Below are 13,885 nucleotides of genomic sequence, written 5' to 3'. Positions count from 1 at the left end.
AGGGAGGTTTTCGGCTATAATTTGCTCAAGTAAATGTTTTGCCTCTTTTTCTCTGTCTTGTTTTTCTGGGACTCCTATGATATGAATGCTATGCTTTATGGAGTCATTGAGTTCCTTATGTCAACATTCATGATCCAATACTTTCATTTCCCTCTTCTTTATAGCTTTATTATTTTCCACAATTTTATCTTCTATATCACTAATTTGTTCATCTCCTTCATTCATCTTCAATGTCATTACAGTCAGTTTTACATCCTGGTTATAGCATTTTTCATTTCAGCCTGACTAGTTTTTAGTATTTTATCTTTGCAGTAAGGGACTGCTTTTATGTCTTGTGTCTTCTATGCTTTTCTAAAGTCCTGCTAGTATCCTTATAATTGTTATTTTAAATTTTGGCTCAGGCATATTACTTATATCTGTTTTGATTAAATCAATGACCCTAACCTCATTACGTTCTTTCTTTTGGAAAGAAATCCTCCATATTGGCATTTTGTCTAGGTCACTGTGTGTGTGTGTGTGTGTGTGTGTGTGTGTGTGTGTTAGGAAAGCATGTTAAATTTTCTGCTCCTGAGAGTAATAGTGATATTAAGAAGAGGTAATATAATGTCCAGGGCCTGGCACTTCAGAAAGTGTTTCAGAGTGTTTAATCTGCTGATGTATTTTGTCTGCTTTTTCCCTGTGGTCTGTCTTCTGCAGAGTTTCTCCTTGCCTGCTGTGGGAATGCTTGGACCTTGTCCAGTGTGGTTGCATTTTAACTAGTTGTCCTTTGGCATACTTGTTAAAATAAACCTGATCCTATTTGCACTAGAGCTGAAGTTTTGCAGGACTCTATGATCAGTAGACTTAGTGTATTCTTGTTTTTGGGGGGAGGCGCTGTGCTGGTTCTAAAGCCAACTTCCCCTAGTAAAGATACACCTGTAGGCACAGTGGGGCAGGGGTTGGTGTAATTGGTGTGAGCCTCCACTGGGGTGTGCTGTGTTCCTTAGTGAAGTCTGTCTCGATCTGCAGGGGAGAAAAATGGCATCACTCCACTCTCTCATCCTTAGAAAGAAGAGTTTGCACTTGCTACTGTTCAGAAAGCCATCACATAAGAGCAAACAATCTCCCCTCTCGTGTCCCAGGCTTCCTGAAGAACCCTGCTTTCACTCTGTGTCCAAGCCATGGGCCTGCCTAGTGGCTCAATACCCCTGTGTTTTATTTCAGGCATGCAGCTGGTTTTCAAAAATTACAAATTTTAGGGACCTGTTGCAGCACAGACCTGTGCTGGTCCTCTAGGGAAGGGTCTTCCCCCACTGTGGCTGTTTGTCCCAGAAAAGCAGCTGCATGACTGTGAAGAGTCTTGGTGTTTATGATAAAGAGGAACCAAATTTAGCTTCCAAGCTAGCTGCCTTCAGCAGTTGCTTCTGCTGCTATCCTAAGTAATGGGGCTTCTCAATGACATACACCTTCTATTTTGTCCTCTGAGAGTCAGTGCCACCTCTCCCAAATGCACTATAAGAATGGGAACTGTTTCTCCCTATGACCCAGGGATCCTCAGATCAAGCATTTTGCTCCCAGGCCTCTGCCCTCCTTTCCCACAGAAGCACCTCTAATCCCACCAGGTGCAATCCAGCAATGGCACAGACTTTATAACTTCAGACTTTAAGCTACCCTACTTATAAAAACTTGCAATAATCAGCCCCTCTCCTTTTCCTAGTCAATGTTTTGGGGGAAGAGTTTTTTTTCTTGTGCAATCTCCTGCATGCTGCTTTCTCTCTTTATCACTCTCTCTCTTTTCCTCTTTCCTCTCTCCATAATCAGTGCTCCCTCCATGCCACAGTACCCACAGTTCTTTCTCCCTCTAATCAGTTCTCCACACCTCCTATCTTCCACAATGTGACTGTTTTTCTCCCTCTATATCTGCAGTTTGTCCTTTTAGTCCTCAGATTGGTTTCTTGGGTGTTCAGAATGATTTGATATTTACCCAAACGTGTTCAAGAGACAGGCAAGTGTAGGGTCCCCTTACTATTCCATCATCTTAACTCCAAGCCACAATAAACTTTTCTGTTAGAAATGCTTTTGCTGCATCTCAAATATTTTGGATCATTGTATTTTTATTTACATTTGTCTTTATGTATTTGTATTTTTTTTAATTTCTTGGTTAACCTATTCATTGTTTTATGATCTACTATGTCATCTATTCTGGAGATTAATTCATACTTGAAAGGAATGCATATTTTGCTGTTTATGATAGAATGTTCTGAATAGATCTATTAAATCAATCTGGTCCAGTGTGTCATGAAAGCTACTGTTTTCCTCTTATTTTTCTTTACTTTTTTCTCATTTAAATTCCAATATAGTTAACATACAGATTTATATTAGTTTCAGGTGTACAATAAAGGGGCTCAACAATTCCATGTATCACTCAGTGCTCATCACAACAAATACACTCTTTGTTGATTTTCTTTTTCAAGTGCATATGAACTAATCTTTCCCTTGATGTAAGAGGAGTGTTAAAGTCTTGTACTATTATTATATTACTGTCGATTAGTTCCTTTATATTTGTTATTAACTATATTATGTGTTTGGGTTACTGATGTTGAGTCTTGGATTGTTCTGTTTATGATCATAGTGTTCTTTGTCTGTTATAGTCTTTGTTTTAAAGTGAATTTTGTCTGATAGGAGTATTGTTACTCTGGCTTTCTTTTCACAACCATTTGCATTATAAATGTTTTTTCTTCTCCTCACTTTCAATCTTCATGTGTCTTTAAGTCTGAAGTGAGTCCCTTTAAGCAGCATATAATTTTTTTTCATTCCATCACCCTATGTCTTTTGATGTGGGCATTTAGTCCATTTACATTCAAGGTAATTAATTAGTATGTATTCACTACCATTTGGTTATTTGGTTTGTGTTTGTTTTTGTTAAACTTCTCTGTTCCATTCTTCCTTTACTTTCTTCTCTTACTATAAGTTGACTTTCTTTAGTGATATATCTGGATTTCTTTCTCTTTATTCTTTGCATATTGACTTGGGGTATCATTAGGTTTTTATACAACATATTCTGTATATGGTAGTCAATCTTAAGTTGATGGTTGCTAAGTTTGAACCCATTCCTTAGTCCTTTCCTCACGTTTTAGGTTATGTGATGTCATACTTGACTTCCTTTTACTCTGAGTCCCTTGACTGATCTTTAAAGATATACTTATTTTTACTGCTTTGTGTTCCTACTTTTCTTAATCTTATGCTCTTTCCTTTCTACTCACAGATTCCCCTTTAACATTTCTTGTAGGCTGCTTTTGTGTCCATGAACTCCTTTAACCTTTGAGAAATTCTTTATATTGTCCTTCTATTCTGAAGGACAGCCTTGCTGGATAGAATATTCTTGGCTGCATATTTTTTTCCTTTTCAGCACTTTGAATATATCATGCCATTCCCCTCTAGCCTCTAATGTTTCTGTTGAAAAATATGCTGATAGCCTTATGAGGTTTCCTTTGTATATAACTGTCTTCTGTTCTCTTGATGCTTTTAGAATTCTTTATCATTGCTTTTTGCCATTTTAATTGCTATGTGTCTTGTTGTATATGTCCTTGGGTTGATTTTGTTGGGGGAACTCTGTGCTTTCCTAGTCTGAATTTCTATTTCCTCACTCATATTTAGGAAGTTTTATGCTATTATTCCTTCAAATAAATTTTCTGCTCCCCTTTCTCTCTTCTTCTTCTTCTGGGATCCCCATAATGCATACATTATTATGCTTGATGATGTCACTGACTTCCCTAAGTGTATTCTCTTTTGCATATTTTTTTCTCTTACTTGATCAGCTTGATTAATTTTCATTAGTCTATTCCTCCAGGTCATTGATTCATTCTCCTGTATATTTTAGCCTGCTATTTATTCCATGTAGTCTATTTGTAATTTCATTTATTATGTTCTTCTCTGATTGGTTCTTTTTCATCTCTGTGGTAAAGGTGTCACTGATGTCTTCAACCCTTTTCACACATTCAGTGAGTATATGATAATTTGTAAAAATTCTCTATCAGGCATATTACTTACCTCCATTTTGCTTAGGTCTCTTGCTATGATTTTTTTTTTCTTGCTATGATTTTGTCCTGTTTTTTCATTTATGAGATATTCCTCCGTGTCTTCATTTTAATTAACTTTCTGTGTTTGTTTCTTTGTGTTAGGAAAGTTACCTATGTCTCTTGGTCTTGAAAGATGTAGTCAGGCTATGCACTTTTAACAAGATAGTTGTGGTTCTTTTCCATATGATACACGGTTCCTGTCAAGACCAGGGCTAATTATTGGTGCTCCATAACACAGGTGTGGGCAGGAATGTAGTGCCCATAAGTTGTGTATGCAGGTCTTCTTCCACAGGGTATACACCTCCACTGCAGAGGCCCAGGTTGGCTAGGGCACTCCAGAAAGAACATGCTAGCAGGGTGTGTAGCTTTAACAAGGTGCAAACACCCTTCCTGGAAGGTGACCAGCTGCTGCTGCTAGGACCAAGGCCCAGCAAAGCATGCAATTGGAAGATACATTGTTGGCAAGTTTTGTGCCAATCTTCTGGTGGAGAGTACCTTTAGAGCTGCACTGAGTCAGGCCAAACTGGGGAGGGGGGGCAGGGAGTGATGTAAGCAGGGTAGTTACTTAATCAGATGTATCTACATTGAAAGAATTAAGTGATCAACAAATGTACACAAAACATTTAATAGATGGGTTCTGTTCAAAGAAGTATCTAAGAATATTGGTGAACAGAAAATATAGGCAATTTTGCCACTTTGACACAGCTAATAGGCATTACACCAGAATTTGAACTCAGTTGTGCAATTGCCCTATAGCACACTTCTGGTCCATGAGATATCTTTAGGGAAGTGAGCCTGCCTTTTTTCCCAATGAAAAAGGGTTCATCCATTAGAAACTTGTAGCTGAAATGGCAAGAAAAGTCAGTGGGATCCAATTGTGGAGTATCAGGATTTTCAGGGTAAAGGGTTGATATTTTACTTTATAGGCCTTAGAATAATGTGATCAAAATATTGTTTTTTGAGTGGTAAGTCTATTGGTCATTTGCAGGATGGATTATAAGGGGAGAAAACAAAACCCATGTTTGCTCAGAAAATTGAAATTTGTAAGTATGCTGTAGTTTAAGTAAATAATTAGAAAGGAAAATTTTCTTAAGATCGTATATTTCACAATCAAAAGAATGTGCTACTTTGGATTATTTTCTATGTTATATTTTCCTTCTCTTTTATGAATAATTAAGAGTTGGCTCTGTTATTATTATAACATATAACAAATATTTTCCCTGTAGGATAGTATATGGAATAGTATTTTTACATGACACATCATTCACAGCTTTAATTCAAACTTAAACATGAGTCCTCTCATCATGTTTGATATTTCTAAAGTGATTAATGAACTTTTGTAATACCAATAAATTATCAATGTAAACAACAAAGATAAAGATATTGTGTTAGGGAGAATTTCATGATTAGCAATGTCAACTTCTAAAAATATTATATTAAAAAATAATAAAATAAAAATATTATATTTACCTTTCCTATTTAAGAATACAAATTTTTCAAATTTGTTCTAGGTAAAACACTGAAAACTGTCTGTTGTATTTACAGTCCATGTTTTTCTAATTGTCTCTTCCTGTGTAGAAGCAAATTTCAGTAATATCTAGAGTTTGCTTGTAATTATTTGAAAATAATTGATCTTGCAGAAGGTTCAGAATAGTAAGACAGAATTAAATAATAAATCAATACATCTTAAAATAAGATTATTTGTAGTATTTTCCAAGTAATTTTTAGAAAAATTTGAGGTTATTTATATTACTAACTCATTTGAGACAAGATGGACTATTATAATATTAGTTTATGCTTTTTTTAAAATTCTAGGAACATACATCTATAATCATGTAAGAATAAAGTCATATAATCATATAGGGATTGAGGACATAGTAGACATACTCATGTTCTTGGCAGTATCAAGAGTAGATTGGGATAGTCATTTCATTATATGGGTCACATTTATTGGCACCTGTGGCTCAGTAGGTTAAGCATCTGCCTTCAGCTCAGCTCATGATCCCGGAGTCCTAGGATCCAGGCCCACATCAGGCTCTCTGCTCAGTGAAGGGCCTGCTTCTCCTTTTCCTCTACCTGCCACTCTGGCTACTTGTGCTCTCTCTCTGTGTCAAATAAATAAATAACATTTTGAAGGTCACATTTATTTTTTTAATGGCAAGATGCTATCATTGATTTTGACACACAGAATGATACCGGAAGCTCTGTGTGATTCCTTAGATAGTCTAGTAGTAGAAACCTTTAGGTAAAATGATCCTTTAGTCTGCTTTCATTTTATACAGGGAATGCTCAGTGAAATCACTTGCAATTTTAAACACATGTACACATACAAACATACACTCATCAGTGACTATATTTTAGGAATTCACTTATTTTTTCACTCAAGCACTAATATGCACATATATTCATGTGGGTGGCTACATTTTCACAGCACAATTATGGAGTATCATTCCTGACTCTAAATATACTGTGGAGCCCTAAAAGAAGAACCTTAATTCAAGGTGTCTAAGAATTCTCAAATGTTAGTCCCTTAGCTTCAGAACATCTTGTGAAGAAACATGAACTTTTGTCTGCTTTTGAATTGAGATACTTGTAAGCAATTGACTTGAATTGCCTATGGCTTTCCCAAATCATATTAGCCTATTTTTCCCAGTCAATTGCAAACATAAAACAAAATCCTTCCTTTTCTCCTTGTCCAACTCTCACTTTCAAATGGTAAATAAATATAAATAAATAAATTAATTAATTCTTTTACTTGGAGATGTCTAGAGAGTGTATCTCACCTGACACTTTCTATCACTAGACCAGTTGACAAGGTCAAACTATCAAATGTAGCCAAATAACTTAGTTTTCAGAGGAAAATAACACATTTTGATGCAGAATTTAACTATATAGAAATAATTGATTCTGTATTTTTTTAGTTCTGGGATATTCTGGGGCCCTAATAATAAGAGCAACTAAAATACAAAACATTCCTTGAAGGCTATGTACTTATTTTCTGTTGAAGTGCTAGTGCCTGATACAGAGTCATATTCCCCACTTGTACTCAACAAATACTATTTAAATATAGATGATAGCCCGGTGGCTCAGCGGTTTAGTGCTGCCGTCGGCGCGGGACATGGTCCTGGAGACCAGGGATTGAGTCCCCGGTCAGGCTCCCTGCATGGAGCCTGCTTCTCCCTCTGCCTGTGCCTCTGCTTCTGTGTGTGTGTGTGTGTGTGTGTGTGTGTGTGTGATGAATAAATAAATAAAATCTTAAAAAAAATTAAATATAGAGAACTTTGTAAAGTGTTCAGTGCATAATTCCTTGGAAAAGGCTATTGTCCACAAGCATTGAAATCTTAATGTATAGCATTGGTGCATGCTTACATTCCATATATTGGCTATTTTATTTTTGTGTTTATATTGACATTTACTAGCGAACACTTGAAAAACAGTACAAAAATTGTCAAGGTCTTATTACATGAACATTATGGAAATGTTATATGGCTTCCTTAACTGAGGCTCATAGTGACATATTATCTAGGACTTGAGTTCAGTTTTGTTTACAAGTCAAGTTGATGCTGAGTCCACTAATGTTTTACTTACATTGCTTTTGTTAGCTGAATTGATTTGATTATTAAATTGATTTTGGATGTCTTTCATTTGTTATTGATCTAAAGTGAGAATGAAAATATTTCATGTTTAACTGTATTACCTTTAATTGCTAAACAAAATATACAAAAAATTAAAGGTAAACAATGAAAAGCCTTTCTTCATTACAATTCATTAAAATATAAATTCAAACAAATATCTGAAGAAACTCTAAGGTTTATGTGGACAAGAATGATACTAAAGTTAATACCATTGTGTTTGCTTTGCAAGAATAATTTGAAGTTAATATTGATGCTACGGTATGAAACTATTTAAGTGGGAAGATAATGTTAACTCAGCAGTATCATTGCTGTCATCTTTGTTTAAAGTCATAAAACCAGACTGCTATTTGATTGACAACCTTGTCAAAGAGTGAATGAAGACTGACACTATAATATTGAAAACGCAGCATTTATAAAACTTGTAAGCCAAGTTTTTTCCATGACATTGCTTCTTTTGTGGAAGACTGCATTTTACGCTTAAAAAAAAATGTGTATGCTGTTAGATACAGTTAAACCTGTATTTTTGTATCTTCTCTTCCTGGATCCCTTTCACCTAATCAACCACAAATGCCGATGAATGAATTAGTAGAACAACTATTTATCTTATTTAGTTGTCTTGATAACAAGACTGACTAGTAATCAGTCTCAGTTACCTTCCTGGGTTTACAAACCTAGTTTTTATTTTGTGGAGCTTAATTTCAATCTTATAGAAGTATTCATGCCATACAAGCAAACTGTAAATATAAATTTTTATAAAAATTAGGCATGAGTGCTTTGTTTTACTCTTCATCAGGGAATAGTGGTGATATAATACTACATTTGGAAAGGGTAGGAGATATAGAGGAAGAAAGACATTGTCAGAATTCAAGTTCCCTTTTTAATTACCAGAAATATACCAGGTTATATTTCTACTCCTATTGTATAGAACTAGTGTTCTGATATGGCTTCACCAAACACAAAATGTGAGATAGAATCCTGGGCTGAATTACTTTAAGGGAGTCACATCACTGTCAGTAAAAGCATTTATGGAATTCCTAAGGACAGATTTTCTTCTCTGCTATATGGGACAGTCATATTTCTAGTGTTGTTGTATTAAGGAAATCATCATATAACCCCCATGCACACTGAATATTTGATCAAGTGATTCTGTGGAAACATAAGACCTACACAAGGCTATCTTCTGTCAAGGATCTTAAAATATGAGAAAATTAAAATTTCTTTCACAAATGCAATCTTAAAATATTTCTAATTATAGTAATGATTCTTTCTATTCCAAAGGACCAATATATAGGGGTAACCAGCTCAGCTCATTTTTATTTTTTTAAACCTCAGGAACCAATTTAATGTTCTGAAAACGGTTCTAGTTTTTATTCTAATTCAGTAGGGACTGAGAGAGTTTAACATAATGTCTCAGAATCTTAGCTTGAAGTATTAATACCTGGATATTAGAACATGTAGGTAATTAGCTTAATTTTCATTGCTTGCATTTCTTTATGGGATTTTCAGAGTAAGATTTAGGTATTGGTTTTAGTGCAGCAAAATTGCATTGTTCCTGAAGGAAAAACTCTCTTAGAATGAAATGCTGAAAATTAATTTGTTTTGTATATAATACATATGCTTTAGGCTTGGTTTAAATCACAGATATGACTTTAAATCTGTGTATTTTATTGCAAACAATTGTTCATTTTCTTTCAAAGTATTTTTATTATCATGATTTGATCATTTTTGCACTTTTACGATTGACATTTACAACTTGAACTAAACTTGTAAATGTCAACATAGTATAAATGAGAACAATTCCAAGACCATGGTATTTTTTCAATATTTATGTCCTTTGTCTGTTTACTATTTCCACACATTCCCAGAGTCACCTATCAGTGTCATTGGGAAGAGGCAATAAAACTCATTAGACTTATATCTCACTGTCAGCACCTTTACCATCACATTACCACCACCGCATATAAGAGCCTTTTAGCATCAGCTTTTGTTATTTTTTATTCCCTTTCTGATCATGTCCATTTATTTTTTTGTGATTTATTCCTATCTTTCATCATTGTAAAAAATGTTTAAGTTAGGCATTTATAAACTAGTTAAGTTCTACTTGGAAAATAAATATTCCTATGGTATTTCAATTAATAAATTAATCTTAGAAAAGCTATTAAATTTTCCCTGAGAATTGTATTTGCAAATGAAAATTATTCCTTTATAAATAACAGTTAAATACCTCCATGGTGCTTTTTGAGCTTAGGATAGTTCCTTAAAAAGATATGTTACTGCCATCCTTCTAAAACATGAGCCTTCATTTACTGTTTCCTTTCATCTGTTTAAATAATTACTCTTCTTTCCTGTCTTCAATAATCTATTCTGTTCATTAACATTTCTGTAAAATTAAGTTTGAAAGGTGCTTTGAATGTTCAGATAGACTGCAGTGCACATTTGGCTACTAAAATCAACCTACTTAAGGCTGAACTAATGTTTAACACTCACAGCTATTTGAAGTAGTTCACTACTAAGTTTAATGATGCTGCTAAGGGCATTGTTCATATTACATGCCATTATATTTTTGGGGAGTTGTTATTCCAGTAATAGAAACTATCAATGGCATTTCTGAACAGTGGTTTGAATCCCTTACGTAGTGCTTTCCCACTAACAAGCTACAAATTGTAATTTCAATGGAAATAGTAAGTGGAAGTCATTACCTGATATCTATTCCAAGGAAATTCATTGAGAAAATTAATTATATCAATGATAATATTATTTATAACTGTGTGTATGTGCTTGCTTACATGCCCACAAATGAGATCCATTTATATATGCATGATGATTATAAACTCATGAGACAGGTTTTTTTTGTATATGAAATTTAGAGAAATCAACATTATTATATTATTACCTTATGCAAAACAGAATGGAATAAAACAACAGACAATTATTGTGAATCTACAATGTCTGCACAGGAGTGTTCTAGGTGCTCTTTGAATGTAAAGGAGTGATTATGAGAGAAGAGGCCTAAGGACTGAGCCTTTAGGCACCCATAATATGTCTTGGAGATAAGAAGAACTTGTGGATGAAACTCAGAAGGAATGGTAAATGAATAGGAAGAAAACTCATAGAAGGGTATCTCAGAATTAAAATGATGTACATACATTAATGGCATGATTTGCTGCTAAGTCAAGTAAGATTGGGGCTAATAACTGACCACTGGATATAGCAATGGAAATAACTGGCCACTTTTATAAGAGTACTATCTGTGGACAAGTGGGAACAAAAGCTTAATTGAAGTAAGTTTTCAAGAGAATTGGCTACCACAAACATAGACAACTCTTGAAATGATTTTTTCTCTAAAAGGTAAGAAGATAAATGGTGTCAATAAGAAGCAAATCTTTATAGGAATGCATAGGAGAAGTCATGGATAGAAGTTCGAACTCCCCTCCGTCTTTCCATAACCAAAATAGACCACTAAGTACTCCTTAATACCAGACTACCACATACACTTAGGTCATGGGTTTTGAGGAAGGGTAGGAAAGAGGAGGCAGAAAGGAAGAGAGGCAGATAATCACTTGGAAGTGGGGTGACAGATTTGAAATAAGAAAAATACGCATCTTGGCTCTTTCCCATACCTTCAAATTGGAGCAGAGATCAATACCAGAAGTTTCTGTAATAGTAAGTAGGAGAGTGGAGATGCACATGCACATATGAACCTAAAGAGCAAGCTGCTGCCCATTAGATTTTGAGTGCTTGGTAATGATTATATCACAGCTGATACAACAGCAACCTGCAGGGACCCAGGAACGAGCCAGGAACAATTAGTGTTGGTGTCGTGGTTATCATTGTGATAAGGAGGCAGCCAAACTAATTAATCTAAGTGATGGATGAGGATGTGGATGGAAACAGCATGTCCAAATTATTGTGATGAAAATTCTTACTGATTATGTGATAAAAACATGGCATCTCAAATATTCACAGTAGTCTTGGTTAAGTGTTTATAAATTACTTATAAATACTTGTAACATTTTTGTATTAGTATTTTATGTGCCAATTATGACAGAACATTGTGGCTATTGGATTTGGAAACCTTTTTTATTTAATGAAAAGGAACTGTGAATAAATTTTAGACTAACATAGTAAACAATATTTTCCTGCTTTCATCATAATTGCCTTTAAATTAGTTGATAATTTATTTGAGAGAGAGCAGAGAGAGTGAGAGAAAACATGAATGGGGGGAGGGGCAGAAAGAGGGAGAAGCAGGCTCGCAGCTAAGCAGGGGGCCCGAGGTTGGGTTCAATTCCAGGACCCCAGGATCATGACCTGAGCCAAAGGCAGACTCTCAACCACTGAACCACCCAGGTGCCCTGTTTTTCCCCCTCTTGATAAAACATCTACTTAAAGTTGAATGATATTCTAAGAATATGTAGGTGTTACTCATTTTTTAATGTAGGCTTGCTTTACTCCTAAGGTACATCTAATTACACATTTCTTCTTTCTGATTTGTCCTTTTTCTGACTTGTTCTTTCTGATTTTGTCCTTGTGGGGCTAGCTTTCCAACTTGTGAGAATTTTTTTATATAAATTTATTTTTTATTGGTGTTCAATTTGTCAACATACAGAATAACACCCAGGGCTCATCCTATCAAGTGCCTCCTTCAGTGCCCATCACCCAGTCACCCCCACCCTCCCGCCCACCTCCCTTTCTACCATCCCTAGTTCGTTTCCCAGAGTTAGGAGTTTCTCATGTTCTGTCTCCCTTTCTGAAATTTCCCACTCATTTTTTCTCCTTTCCCTTTTATTCCCTTTCACTATTTTTTATATTCCCCAAATGAATGAGACCATACAATGTTTGTCCTTCTCTGATTGACTTATTTCACTCAGCATAATACCCTCCAGTTCCATCCACGTCGAAGCAAATGGTGGGTATTTGTCGTTTCTAATGGCTGAGTAATATTCCATTGTATACATAAACCACATCTTCTTTATCCATTCATCTTTCGGTGGACACCGAGGCTCCTTCCACAGTTTGCCTATTGTGGACATTGCTGCTATGTGAGAATTTCTTTTTTTTTATGTGAGAATTTCAAGATGTCTTTTTAAAAAGATTCTATGTATCTACATTTGCAGATTTATATTTAAGGGTTTTTTTCTAGTCCAAAGCTTTATTCTCAACTTATGTAACACCAGACCATTTTTATCATGCATCTAAAAATATGTGTAGCCATGATTAATGATTCACAAAACAAGAACAAAGCTCTTATTGTTATTGCAAATGTATAAATTTTAGAGTTTTCTCTGTGGTTTGAGTAATAGAAAAGAACAGTGGCCCCCATAGGGCAATTTTATCTTCCTCATGAAAGGAGACCCTTATCTCTGATGGACATTTTTGCAAGGCTTTCCATTTTCAAGTACTTCATAGTAGGTTAGTTCTTAAAAGGGTGGTTGACAATTTTTATTTTGTCTTATTTGCATGGTTAACACAGGCATATTTCCCCTAACTTTTGGGTAGTAACAACCTTTTGAAAACTATAGAAGCTCAAAAGATTATATCTTAGTATTAATAATTTGTTTTTCTTTTTTGAACTTTTTTATTTAAATTCAATTAATTAACATATAATGTATTATTGGTTTCAGAGGTAGAGGTCAGTGATTCATCAGTCTTATGTAATACCCAGTGCTCATAATTTTTTAATTGTAAAAACAATGGAGCTAATTTCAAATGCTATGTACAATTTGGAAAACATCCCTGTTTTTAAATTGTCTTTAATTACAATTTAAAAATATTATTTTTATTAAAAAAGTATAAAAAATAGTCTAGTATCTTAAGCCCCAAGTAAAATCGTAGAGCTCTATCTATCCTGGTTCTTCTAAATGAAATTGAACAGGTTTGAGATACACTGAATGGAGATAAGAGACAAAAGACAGTTAAATTTTATAAGTTCATGTGTAAATACCTTGTTTGTATACAGAGATACTGTAGCAAAGAATTAATATTGTCTTCTGCATATAAGGGCCAAAATGACTTATAAACCTAGCTTTTTCTTAAGGTATTAGAAATGTCACCTATTTCACAAATGATGAATAACTTGACAAAAATAGAGGGGTGAAATCAACTGAAGGAAAATAAATAATAATAATTGAATTAATTAATTTCCCAGTTGTAATTCAATTTAGAATAATAATATTAAGTGCTACAGAAATTTAT

General features: G+C 34.6%; 1 protein-coding gene across 2 annotated transcripts in view; it reads left to right on the top strand.

Moving 5' to 3' along the window:
- Nucleotides 1-13,885, top strand: part of DACH2 (dachshund family transcription factor 2) — a 178,326-nt gene that overhangs the window by 103,019 nt on the left and 61,422 nt on the right. The gene's annotated exons all lie outside the window — the stretch shown is intronic.

This window comes from Canis lupus, chromosome X (assembly GCF_048164855.1).
Source record: "Canis lupus baileyi chromosome X, mCanLup2.hap1, whole genome shotgun sequence".
Lineage (NCBI taxonomy): Eukaryota > Metazoa > Chordata > Mammalia > Carnivora > Canidae > Canis > Canis lupus.
This window is presented reverse-complemented; position numbering and strand designations above follow the sequence as displayed.